Here is a 12,519-nt window from a genome sequence, read left to right as displayed (position 1 = left end):
ACCAGACAATGGAAGTCCTTTAACAGATTTGATTAATCGTGAACCAGGCAAGAATTATGACTGTGGCTAAGAATTATTTTGTAAGTACACTCTGAAGAAGAATGCGCCCACATCCCAGGTCAAAACCAATTCAATAATCAATATTGTGCCGCAGGTCTGCAATGCTATCTGGTTTAGAATGCACATCTAAATGAGACTGTTTGTGACTCTAAGATCTAGAGCAAAATAATTAACATTACTGGAGAGGCAGATTGATGCTGCAATTGGGTGGTATACTAATGTGCTTCACCCTGTACTGGTAAGGTTGACCTGCAATTCCCCACATATCGAGTTATAGAATGCCTTCCACAGATTGTTGGCAAATATATTTAAAAATGGCATGATGATTCCCCATAAGGAGGGAAAATAAATCTGGAGATCAACTCACCCATATAAGAGCCAAAATGAAAACTTTCTTAACTGAATAAGAAACCAGAAATTAATTTTGGCCGGGGATGCATTTCTCTTTATATTTTTCCATTAAAATTGTGTTTCTTTACATTTCTTGATTTTTTATTGTAGAAAATTTTAAAATAAAGCAATTGATAAAAAGTTTTAACCTCGCTATAACATATTATTTTGATGCCCTTTCCATCCACAATATGGCACAAAATGAAGATTGAACAAAGCAGTCTGAATATGGAACCAAAATACTCACTTATCTGAACACCTGGTATAATCCTGATCTATACTTCGTCTGCAATTTGTCCCCACCACCTTTATCATTGAGGCAAGACTGTCACCAGATCCAGAAGTCCTTCTTTGACACAGTATTATACTCATGATTACTTCGATCAAGTGCATTCTCCTTAACTGAAAGAAATGCGTGTAAAAATATGTTTTAAAAATTGGTGGCCACCTGATAGAGTAACAGTCTGCAACCTGTGGATAAAGCCATAAAATCCCACAAAAGATATCGATGATGAAGGCCATTCACCCAACCTAGCTTAACCATTCAGGAAAAGAACTTCACCCCCTCATCACAGTGACCAACTTTTCTTAAACAACAAAAACAACTTGTATTTATATAGCACTTTTAACGTAGTAAAACATCCCAAGGCGCTTCACATGGGGGGGTTATAAGACAAAAAAATTAATTTGACACCGAACCACATAAGAAATTACGGCAGATGACCAAAAGCTTGGTCAAAGAGGTAGGTTTTAAGGAGCGTATTAAAGGAGGAAAAAGAGGTAGAGAGGCGGAGAGGTTTAGGGAAGGAGTTCCAGAGCTTAGGGCCCAGGCAGCAGAAGGCACGGCCACCGATGGTTGAGCGGTTATAATCAGGGATGCTCGAGAGGGCATAATTCCTAACAATCCCAGGGTTTACCTCTATTATTCTTCAATGGAAGAAGAACTCAGGTTGCTGTGTTTGTTGATGTTGTAAATGTGTTCAGCTAAATTTTCTCTGGTCAATGTTCCAGCAAAATCATTAGTGCATTCTATTCAAAAGCATTTAACATTTTTCCAGAAATAGCAACCAGTGGAAATCTTCATAAATATAATTACAATGTGGCTATCCATAGCAACCACAGCAATTCCTTTCCCCCATGTTGCTCATTCTTTGTGAAAAAATAAAACTTCCTGTCACCAGTCTTAGATTGGCTTCTCACCAAAAATGAACTTGTAATAGTTTACCAGATTTAGCTTCTCTATATGGTTTATTTCTTATTTACCTCAATGAGGTCCTTTCTTTCCTGCTCCTTTTCAAGGATTAAACGCCCAACATTCTCCAATTCTCATATTCATCAAACATAGCTCTGTGTTATAGCAGAAGAAATGGGTTATTACTTATAAAAGTATCTAATTAAGGGTCATATTGGCCTAGAATTTGTGGTCAGTGGCGAAGCAAAGGCATTAGCCGCTGGCCCTGAAGAAAGTTGCCCACAAAAATCTCTTGATCTCTGTGGCAAGGAGTTTGTCTTTTCCGATGTGCAATTAAGATCAGTGTAGTTTGGTGGGAATCCCATAGCTGTCAACAAGCTGTCTAAGCAGCCAATCACAATGCAGAATTCTCACAGACAGGGAACCAGAAAGTGAAGAAGTTGCTTTTATTCAGATTTTTAAAAACATTAACGAGAACAAAGCAAAGATTGGGGCTCTCACACGCGGAGAAGCAAGAACCTGAAATAAATATGAACAAACTTTAAAAATATATAACATTTTAAAGTTTCTTAGAAATTATATTTGCTATTATACTAAAAAATAATAATAAAAAAAAGTAATTGGCGGGCATAATCTATAGACCCCCTACCAGTAGCTACAATGTTGGATGGAGTATAAATCAAGAAATAATGGAGGCTTGTAAAAAGGAACAGCAATAATCATGAGCGATTTTAACCTTCATATTGATTGGACAAAGCAAATTGGCCAGAGTAGCCTTGAATAAGCGTTCATAGAATGTATCCAGGATAGTTTCCTTGAACACTACATTGCAGAACCAACCAGGGAGCAGGCTATCTTAGATCTGGTACTGTGTAATGAAACAGGATTAATAAATGATCTCCTCGTAAAGGATCATCTAGGAATGAGTGACCATAACATGATTGAATTTCAAATTCAGTTGGAGGGTGAGAAAGTTAGATCTCAAACCAATGTCCCAATCTTAAATAAAGGAGACTACAAAGTTATGAAGGCAGAGTTGGCTAAAGTGGACTGGGAAAACAGATTTAAGTGTGGGACGGTTGATGAGCAGTGGCAGACATTTAAGAAGATATTTCATAACTCTCAATAAAATTTTATCTCATTGAGAAGGAAAGACTGTAAGAGAAGGGATAACCATCCATGGCTATCAAAGGAAATAGGGATGGTATCAAATTGAAAACAAAGGCATACAATGTGGCTAAGACTAGTAGGAGGCCAGAGGATTGGGAAACTATTAAAAGACAGCAAAGAACGATTAAAAAAATAATAAAGAAAGGGAAGATAGATTATGAAAGTAAACTTGCACAAAATATAAAAACAGGTAGTAAGAGTTTCTAGAGGTACATAAAAAGGAAAAGAGTGGCTAAAGTAAATGTTGGCCCCCTAGAGGATGAGGCTGGGGAATTAATAATGGGGAACAGAGAAATGGCAGATACTTTGAACAAATATTTTGTATTGGTCTTTATGGTAGAAGACACTAAAAACATCCCAATAGTGGATAATCAAGGGGCAATAGGGAGGAAGGAACTTAATACAATCACTATCACGAATGAAGTGGTAATTGGTAAAATAATGGGACCAAAAGCAGACAAGTCCCGTGGACTCGATGGCTTGGATCCTAAAGTCTTAAAAGAAGTGGCTGCGGAGATAGTGGATTTATTGGTTGTAATCTACCAAAATTCCCTGGATTCTGGGGAGTTCCCAGTGGATTGGAAAACCGCAAATGTAACGTCCCTATTTAAAAAAGGAGGCAGACGGAAAGCAGGAAACTATAGACCAGTTAGCTTAACATCTGTCGTTGGAAAAAAGCTGGAGTCCATTATTATGGAAGCAGTAGCAGAACATTTGGAAAAGCATAATTCAATCAAGCAGAGTCAGCATGTTTTTATGATCGGGAAATCATGTTTGACAAATTTGCTGGAGTTCTTTGAGGATGTAACAAACAGGGTGGATAAGGGGAAACCAGCGGATGTGGTGTATTTGGATTTCCAGAAGGCATTTGATAAGGTGCCACATAAAAGGTTACTGCACAAAATAAAAGTTCACGCGGTTGGGGGTAATCTATTGGCATGGATAGAGGATTGGCTGACTAACAGAAAACAGAGAGTTGGGAAAAATGAGTCATTTTCCGGTTAGCAATCAGTAACTAGTGGGGTGCCGCAGGGATCGGTGCTGGGGCCTCAACTATTCACAATCTATATTAATGACTTGGATGAACGGACCGAGTGTAATGTAGCCAAGTTTGCTGATGATACAAAGATGGGTGGAAAGCAAATTGTGAGAAGGACACAAAATATCTGCAAAGAGATATAGACAGGATAAGTGAGTGGGCAAAAATTTGACAGATGGAGTATAATGTTGGAAAATGTGAGATTATCCACTTTGGCAGGAAAAATAGAAAAGCAAATTATAATTTAAATGGAGAAAAATTGACAAGTGCTGCAGTACAGAGAGACCTGGGGGTCCTTGTGCATGAAACACAAAAGGTTAGTATGCAGGTACAGCAAGTAATCAGGAAGACAAATGGAATGTTGGCCTTTATTGCAATGGGGATAGAGTATAAAAGCAGAGAAGTCCTGCTACAACTGTACAGAATATGGGTGAGATCAAATCTAGAGTACTGTGTACAGTTTTGGTCTCCATATTTAAGGAAGGATATACTTGCATTGGATGCTGTTCAGAGAAGGTTTGTTAGGTTAATTCTGAGGGGTTTGACTTGTGAAGAAAGGTTGAGTAGGTTGGGCGTATACTCATTGTTCAGAAGAATGAGAGGTGATCTTATCGAAACATATAAGATAATGAGGGGGCATGACAAGGTGGATGCAGAGGGGATATTTCCACTCATAGGAGAAACTAAAATTAGTGGGTATAGTCTCAGAATAAGGGGCCGCCCATTTAAAACTGAGATGAGGAAGAATTTTGTTTCTCAGAGGGTTGTAAATCTGTGGAATTCACTCCCCCAGAGAGCTATGGAGGCTAGGCCATTGAATATATTTAAGGAGGAGATAGACAGATTTTTGAGTGATGAGGGAATAAAAAGTTACGGGGTGCGGGCAGTAAAGTGGAGCTGAGTCCATGATCAGATCAGCCAAGATCTTATTGAATAGCGGAGCAGGCTTGAGGGGCAAAATGGCCTACTCCTGCTCCTATTTCTTATGTTCTTATGTTCTTACCAGAGAAATTTGACACTCCACAAAATGAAAATTGTTTTTCAGTGCCATAACATTTGTTTTGTAGTCAATATGCTGTTAAAACCCAAGTTACACCGAATCCAACAAGGTCTCACTTTTAATGGGGTATTTAACAGAGATATTGCTGGGAAAAAGCCCAAGTTTATACCACTTTCACTGATTTCACAGATTACAGGGTATGGGGGAGGGGAGGGGGTCATAGTGCAGCCAATATCGGAGCTGCAAATGACTGACCGCAACTTCAGAATTTCCGCGTTAGGATACGCATGCACTAAATTCTGAAGTTGGGGTCAACTTCAAAGGGATAATAACAGTGAACACTGTTCATTCGCTGTTCTTACCCACTGCAAATTGTGGGCCATAATGTCAGACACTAAGTTAGTATTAGCGAATGGCTTTATAATATTCTGGGCCATTGGGAATTGTTTAAGATCATTTCATTTATTTTATTAACAGTTCTACAAGTACACCCAACCCTCCCACATTTAATGAAATCTGGAGCAAAGCCCAGAGATGCAAAGATCTCAGAGCTTCCCAGGAGACGTCCTTCCTGCAATATAGAAAAGCACTAATCCAATAAATATTTCAGCTTTCTAAGAGAGAAAGGCCTAACCAGTGTTAACAGAGACTCCAGTCTGAAGATGTTATGTATGTAAACTTTCCAATGTTTAAAACTTTCCACCAGGGGGCGCACCTGTTGGAGACCCTAGGATCACCTGCACACCCCGGGCAAGCAGGTATAAAAGGCAGTCTACCATGCTGCTTCCTCACTCTGGAGTTACATTAAAGAGACCAAGATCACAACAGTTTGAGCTTATAGTCTACAGTCTTGTGGAGTTATTCTGAACATAACAATTAGCGATGAGTAACAGATCATGAACTTTCACGCAGTTATGGCTGCCATTGATATTCCTGAGCGATTTGTTGAGGGTGATGATTGGGAAGCCTTCGTTGAGCGTCTTGACCAGTACTTCGTGGACAATGAGCTGTATAGTGAAGACATCGCGGTCAAGCGCAGGGCGATTCTCCTCACCGTTTGTGGGTCCACAATATATGGCCTCGTCAAAAATCTGCTAGCACCAACGAAACCAATGGACAAGACATATGCAGAGTTGTGCACGCTGGTTCGGGAATGATAACACTAACCAGATATCTTTGCAGCATCGAAGCTCACCGCTAAGTACTGTGCATAAAATAACGCCTTCAGCAGGCAGAACTGTACATGGCATGGCCTCCAAGCCTGCAGACGCCAGACCTAGGATGATTCAGAATCCGCTGTGCGGCGTGAATGCGAATCCATTAACACAATCATAGAGCCCATCAATGTCGATTCAAGCACTACGTGTGCAAGGGCTGTAGGACAATGGGGCACCTCCAGCAAATGTGCAAACATACTGCGACTTACCACGTGGCAGAGTCGGCAGAAGATGACCGATCCAGCGCGGATCACGCTGAACGAGTAAGAGAGGCAACTCAACCCGAGGCTGAAGAGGAAGTGTATGAGGACACACCTTCACCACAAAAAGCCCTCCGATAATGTTGAAAGTCAACTTAAACGGCATTCCAGTTACCATGGAATTGGACATGGGGGCGAGTCAGTCAATTATGAGCCAGAAGGCTTTTGAGAAACTGTGGGGCAACAAGGCACAAAGGCCAAAACTAAGCCCGATTCACACAAAACTGTGCACTTACACCAAAGAGCTCATACCAGTCATTGGCAGTGTGGCAGTGAAGGTATCGTACGATGGAACTGTCATGATTTATCACTATGGATTGTAATAGGCGATGGCCCATCGCTATTCGGCAGAAGCTGGCTAGGAAAGATCCGATGGAACTGGGGCGCCATCAAAGCACTCTCTTCGGTGGATGACGCCTCATGCGCCTAAGTGCTAAACAAATTCCTGTCATTATTTGAGCCAGGCATCGGCAACTTCACAGGCACCAAAGTGCAGATCCATCTAGTCCCTGATGCATGGCCCGTTCATCACAAGGCCTGAGCAGTTCCATATATGATGCGAGAGAAAGTTGAGATCGAACTGGACAGACTTCGACAAGAGGGAATCATATTGCCAGTCGAGTTCAATGAGTGAGCCAGTCCAATTGTTCCGGTGTTGAAAAGCGATGGGACGGTCAGAATCTGCGGGGACTACAAGGTAACGATCAACCGAGTCTCGTTACAGGGCCAGTACCCACTACCCAAAGTGGATGACCTGTTCGCAACGCTAGCAGGGGGGAAGTCGTTCACCAACCTGGATCTAACCTCTGCTTACATGACACAGGAGCTGGCTGAACCTTTGAAAAAATTGACGTGCATCAACACGCACAAAGGACTGTTCGTTTAACAGATGCCTCTTTGGGATTCGCTCGGCGAAGGCCATCTTCCTGAGGAACATGGAGAGTCTGCTGAAATCAGTTCCGCGCACCGTGGTGTTTCAAGACGACATCCTGATCACTGGTTGCAACTCCACCGAAGACTTGCACAACCTGGAAGAGGTTCTAAAGCGACTGGACAGAGTGGGACTCAGGCTGAAACGCTGCAAGTGTGTTTTCCTGGCACCAGAGGTCGATTTTTGGGGGAGAAAGATTGTGGCGGATGACATCAGACCCACGGACTCCAAAATGGAGGCCCTCAAGAATGCACTCAGACCACAGAATGTAACGGAGCTGCGTTTGTTCCTGGGACTCCTCAACTATTTTGGTAACTTTCAACCGGGGTTGAGCACTTTGCTGGGACCTTTGCATTTATTGCTACACAAGTGTGACGACTGGGTTTGGGATAAATCTCAAGAGGCAGCCTTTAATAAGGCCAGAAATCTGCTATGTTCTAACAAGTTACTTGTACTGTGTGACCCGTGTAACCATTTGGCACTAGCTTGTGATGCATCTTCGTATAGGGTCGGTTGTGTGTTACAGCAAGCCAATGTGTCAGGCTGAAAGAGCCTACAGTATGGTTGAGAAAGAAGCATTAGCATGCGTACACGGGGTTAAAAAAATACACCAATACCTATTTGGACTCCAGTTCGAGCTCGAAACCGACCACAAACCGCTCATTTCGCTGTAAAGCAAAGGTATTAACAGCAATGCTTCATCCCACATCCAAAGATGGGCAATAACATTATTTATGTAATCCGCCACAGACCAGGCACTGTGAACTATGCTGATGCCCTCAGTCGGCTACCATTGCCCACCACCGGGGTGGAAATGGCGCAACCTGCAGACTTGTAATGGATGTTTTTGAGAGCGAGGGGTCACCCGTCACGGCCCGCCAGATCAGGACCTGGACTAGCCAGGACCCTGTGCGATCACTAATAAAAAGCTGCGCCTTAATGGGAGCTAGTTGGCTGTTCCCAGGGAAATGCAAGACGGAATGAAGCCGTTTTACCGACACAAGGATGAAATGTCCATCCATTCGGATTGTCTCCTATGGGGGAATCGCGAGGTTTTGCCAAAAAAAGGCAGGGAAACATTTATACGCGACCTACACAGTACCCACCCAGGTATAGTCATGATGAAGGCTATCGCCAGGTCACAAGTTTGGTGGCCCGGCATTGACTCGGAATTGGAGTCATGCATACACCAATGTAACACTTGCTCACAGTTGAGCAATGCACCAAGGGAGGCTCCACTGAGTCTGTGGTCATGGCCCTCCAAAGCATGGTCCAGGGTCCACGTAGATTGCGCTGGCCCCTTTCTAGGAAAGATGTTCCTTGTAGCAGTGGACACTTATTCTAAATGGATTTAATATATAATAATGTCATGATGTACATCTACTGCCACCATTGAAAGCCTCCGGGCCATGTTGCCACCCATGGTTTGCCCGAAGTTCTTGTTAGTGACAATGGACCAGCTAGGAATTCAACGAGTTCATGAGCTGCAATGCCATCAAGCATGTCAGGTCTGCCCCATTTAAGCTCGCATCCAATGGTCAAGTGGAACGGACAGTCCAAACTATCAAGCAGAGCTTGAAATGCTGGACAGACGATTCCCTGCAGACCTGGTTATCTTGGGTTCTGCTTAGCTACTGGACACGACCCCACTCGCTTACTGGTATTCCCCTACAGAATTGTTAATGAAGAGAGCACTCAAAACCAGGCTCTCCTTAGGCCACCCGGATCTCAATGATCATGTAGAAATCCGGCGTCACTGGCATAACGTATACCACGATCGCGCGGCTGTATCGTGTGACATTGAGGTTAATGACCCTGTGTTTATTCTTAATTACGGTCATGGTCCTAAATGGGCTGCTGGCACTGTTTTATCCAAGGAGGGGAATAGAGTGTTTGTTGTCAAACTTTTGAGTGGACAAACGTGCAGAAAGCATTTGGACCAGACCAAACTGCAATTCACTGACAATCAAGAACAGTTTGAAGAGGACATTACAATCAATGATCCACCAACACACACCCAACCAGCAACCAACCTCGCTGTCAACCACGAGGATGAACCCACCATGCCCGTCAGTCCGATCAGACCAGGCACACCGCAGTGCAGCAATGATCCGACCAACTCACCCATGCCAGGACTTCAACTCAGGCGATCAACCTGGGAACGTAGAGCCCCGGATCGCCTTAACTTGTAAATACTTGTATCTAAGATTTGGGGTGGGGGGGAGTGATGTTATGTATGTAAACTTTACTAGTATGTAAGACTTGCCACCAAGGGGCGGACTTGTTGGAGACCCAAGGATCACCTGCACATCCCGGGCAAGCAGGTATAAAAGGCAATCTACCAGTTTGCTTCCTCACTCTGGAGTTACATTAAAGAGATCAAGGTCACAACAGTTTGAGCTTACAGTATACAGTCTTGTGGAGTTATTTTGAACTTAACCAAAATCTTCTTTGGAAAAACAGCAGTTGGGTCAAAAATGTACAGTCATTAAAAAAAAATGATAAATGCTCATCAACCTTGAGTTTCATAGGTCTGTGGATGATAGAAAGACCTTCTCATCATCTTTGTTTATTATGTGTCAGCTGTGGCTCAGTGGGTAGCACTCTCGCCTCTGTGTTGGACGGTTGTGGGTTCAAGTCCCACTCCAGGGACTTGAGCACATAAGTCTAGGCTGACACACCAGTGCCGCGCTGAGGGAGTCCTGCACTGTCGGAGGTGCTGTCTTTCAGATGAGATATTAAAGCGAGATCCCTTCTGCTTTCTGAGGTGCAAGTAAAAGATCCCCCTGCACTATTTTGAAGAAGAGCAGGGGAGTTATTCCCAGTGTCTTGGCCAATATTTATCCCTCAAACAACATAATGAAACAGATGATCTGGTTATTATCACATTGCTGTTTGTGGGAGCTTGCTGTGTGCAAATTGGCTTCCACATTTCCTACACTTCATTGGCTGTAAAGTGCTTTGGGATGTCTGGTGGTCGTGAAAGGCATTATATAAATGTAAGTCTTTCTTTTTTCTTTTATTATACTGACCCCAATTTTGTATCCTTTCTTTCAACATATTGAGGTTTATTTACTTTTGTGTCTTGATGACTGCATCTTAATATTTATTTTTTCCAATATAACTTTCATAGTTTATAATAAAACCAAAATTAACACAAAATTGTAACACTGGACAAATATTGAAATGATTATGTATAATGCATGTTAAGTACCCTGTACTCAATTGTAATATAGCAGCAAGCCGTAAGTAACAAAAAATGAGCCATATTTTCAAGACAGAGTCTACACGTTTCATCGTTTTCACTAACGTGGATGAAGAGGGAATGTGTGTTTTTCCTTTCATCAAAGCACTGCAATAAATCTGTATTTTTGAATTAATTGCAAAAGTCAGCAAAAATAAGTGGGAAGCAACTAAATATGGAATACATTATAAAGTCGCAGCAAAGATCAATGGCTTTGAGGGACGTTCACTACTCTGCCATATTAGGGGAGTATAAGACAGTTAGAATAAACATATTTTTTAAAGAAAGAGTCGCTCTTTCAGGAATTCTCTAAAAATGAAATGGTTTCAAAGAACAATGATGAACTTTAATATTCTTTTGCTTTGCTCCATCCACCTTTGTCAGCTTTTAAATATTCTTATTCAACCTACACATACTGATGGTATCATTAGACATACTCATTTGGAAAACATACTAAAACTGACAGTATGAGGAAGCTGAGCTAACATACACAGTAATGCTGAAGCATCCCGAGGTCAACAAGTACATTTCTATTGATGTTTATTCAGTTGCTTCATGCTATCGGCCTCAGTTACTTGTCAGCTAGCGCACACATGGATGCCATTAGCACTTACTGGTGAAGTAAAATCCATCCAAAAATCAACAAAAAGAGATGGAGCAAACAAGGGCATCAATAATCATAATTCTTTGCAAATATTTGATTTTTAAAAAGAGTATCTTTCAAAATGGTGCAATTTTCTCTTTATTCTAGATGTCATTGTCACTAATTTAGACATACTCCATTTCTAATTAATTGCCATAAAATTGTTTCTGTCATAAAAACCTGATAAGAGCACATCAAAGTCACAGGATCATATTGTGCCCGAAAGCAATATATGATCTATCCATTTTCATGCCCCAAATGGCACTTTATAATTTGTAATAACATATAATTTGTGGTCACTTTACGTTTTGACTGTATTTCAGATAAAGACTCCATGTGAATCTGGAAAAAAACCCCATCAAAAATAGAATACTCTGCACAAAATGATGGATAACAGTCTTGTTGGAACGACAAGGGTTGACTTATGTCTTGATTTTAATCACGGCATAAGCTGTTTTTTTGATGGGGCCAATTATAGCTGGTGCCACCTAAAATGACCCATTCAATGCAAGATAATGCAGTGATGCCCCGGAACTATAGTCTCTAATGTGGATAAACCAATGCAGCTGTTATGCCTTGATTAGAATCGTGCCTTGGAGCTGTGGTATCTGTACCTATCTTAGACTATTGACAAGGTTCCTAGTATAATAAAATTGAGAGAAGACAATATTTTTGTTGGCTCATCTAAAGCAATATTTACATCTATTGAAATAAAATGGGATCAGTTTCATTTTTGTTTTGTTTCTCTGTTTCAAACTAAGAGGCAGCAAAAACATGTACTATTCCCTGAAAGAATGAACGCGCTGAAAAATCACAAAGTTGTTTCACTTCATAATGCCGACTTATTTTTCCATTCTACATTTAATTTTCTCGAATTTAATCCAAAACTCGAATGAGTAAATTATGCTGCCTCCTTGCCATATGGCAATGTTTGTCTGTGGAACATTTTGTCATCCAAATGGCTTGGTCCCTTCCAAGACATCATGTTCAGACATTAATGCTAAATGCTCCAAAACTGAATTACATGACATTAGCATAGCTACTAACTTTTCTCTGAATTGCCATTATACTTAATCATAAAAATCATTTTGGCAGCATTAGTGATTATTATATTTAGCACCATTCTGTAATCCAGTAAGGCACATGGAGCTACACTCCTTTGAATGCAGTTGTTACAAAAAGTAGTAAAGTGAGAGATGATTATACAATTGTTACTTGTGGAACATCATCTGAGGGCTCAATTTTCTTCCTATGAACTATGAATGGGTGGGAATGTAATGTCAAAGTAACCTCATACTGAGAAGATCATCAGCATTGCACACTGATGTACCAAGGAATGGCTCGATCTAGGTACATGTCTGCTATTCCATTTG

The sequence above is a fragment of the Pristiophorus japonicus genome, chromosome 11, assembly GCF_044704955.1.
Source record: "Pristiophorus japonicus isolate sPriJap1 chromosome 11, sPriJap1.hap1, whole genome shotgun sequence".
Classification (NCBI taxonomy): domain Eukaryota; kingdom Metazoa; phylum Chordata; class Chondrichthyes; family Pristiophoridae; genus Pristiophorus; species Pristiophorus japonicus.
This window is presented reverse-complemented; position numbering follows the sequence as displayed.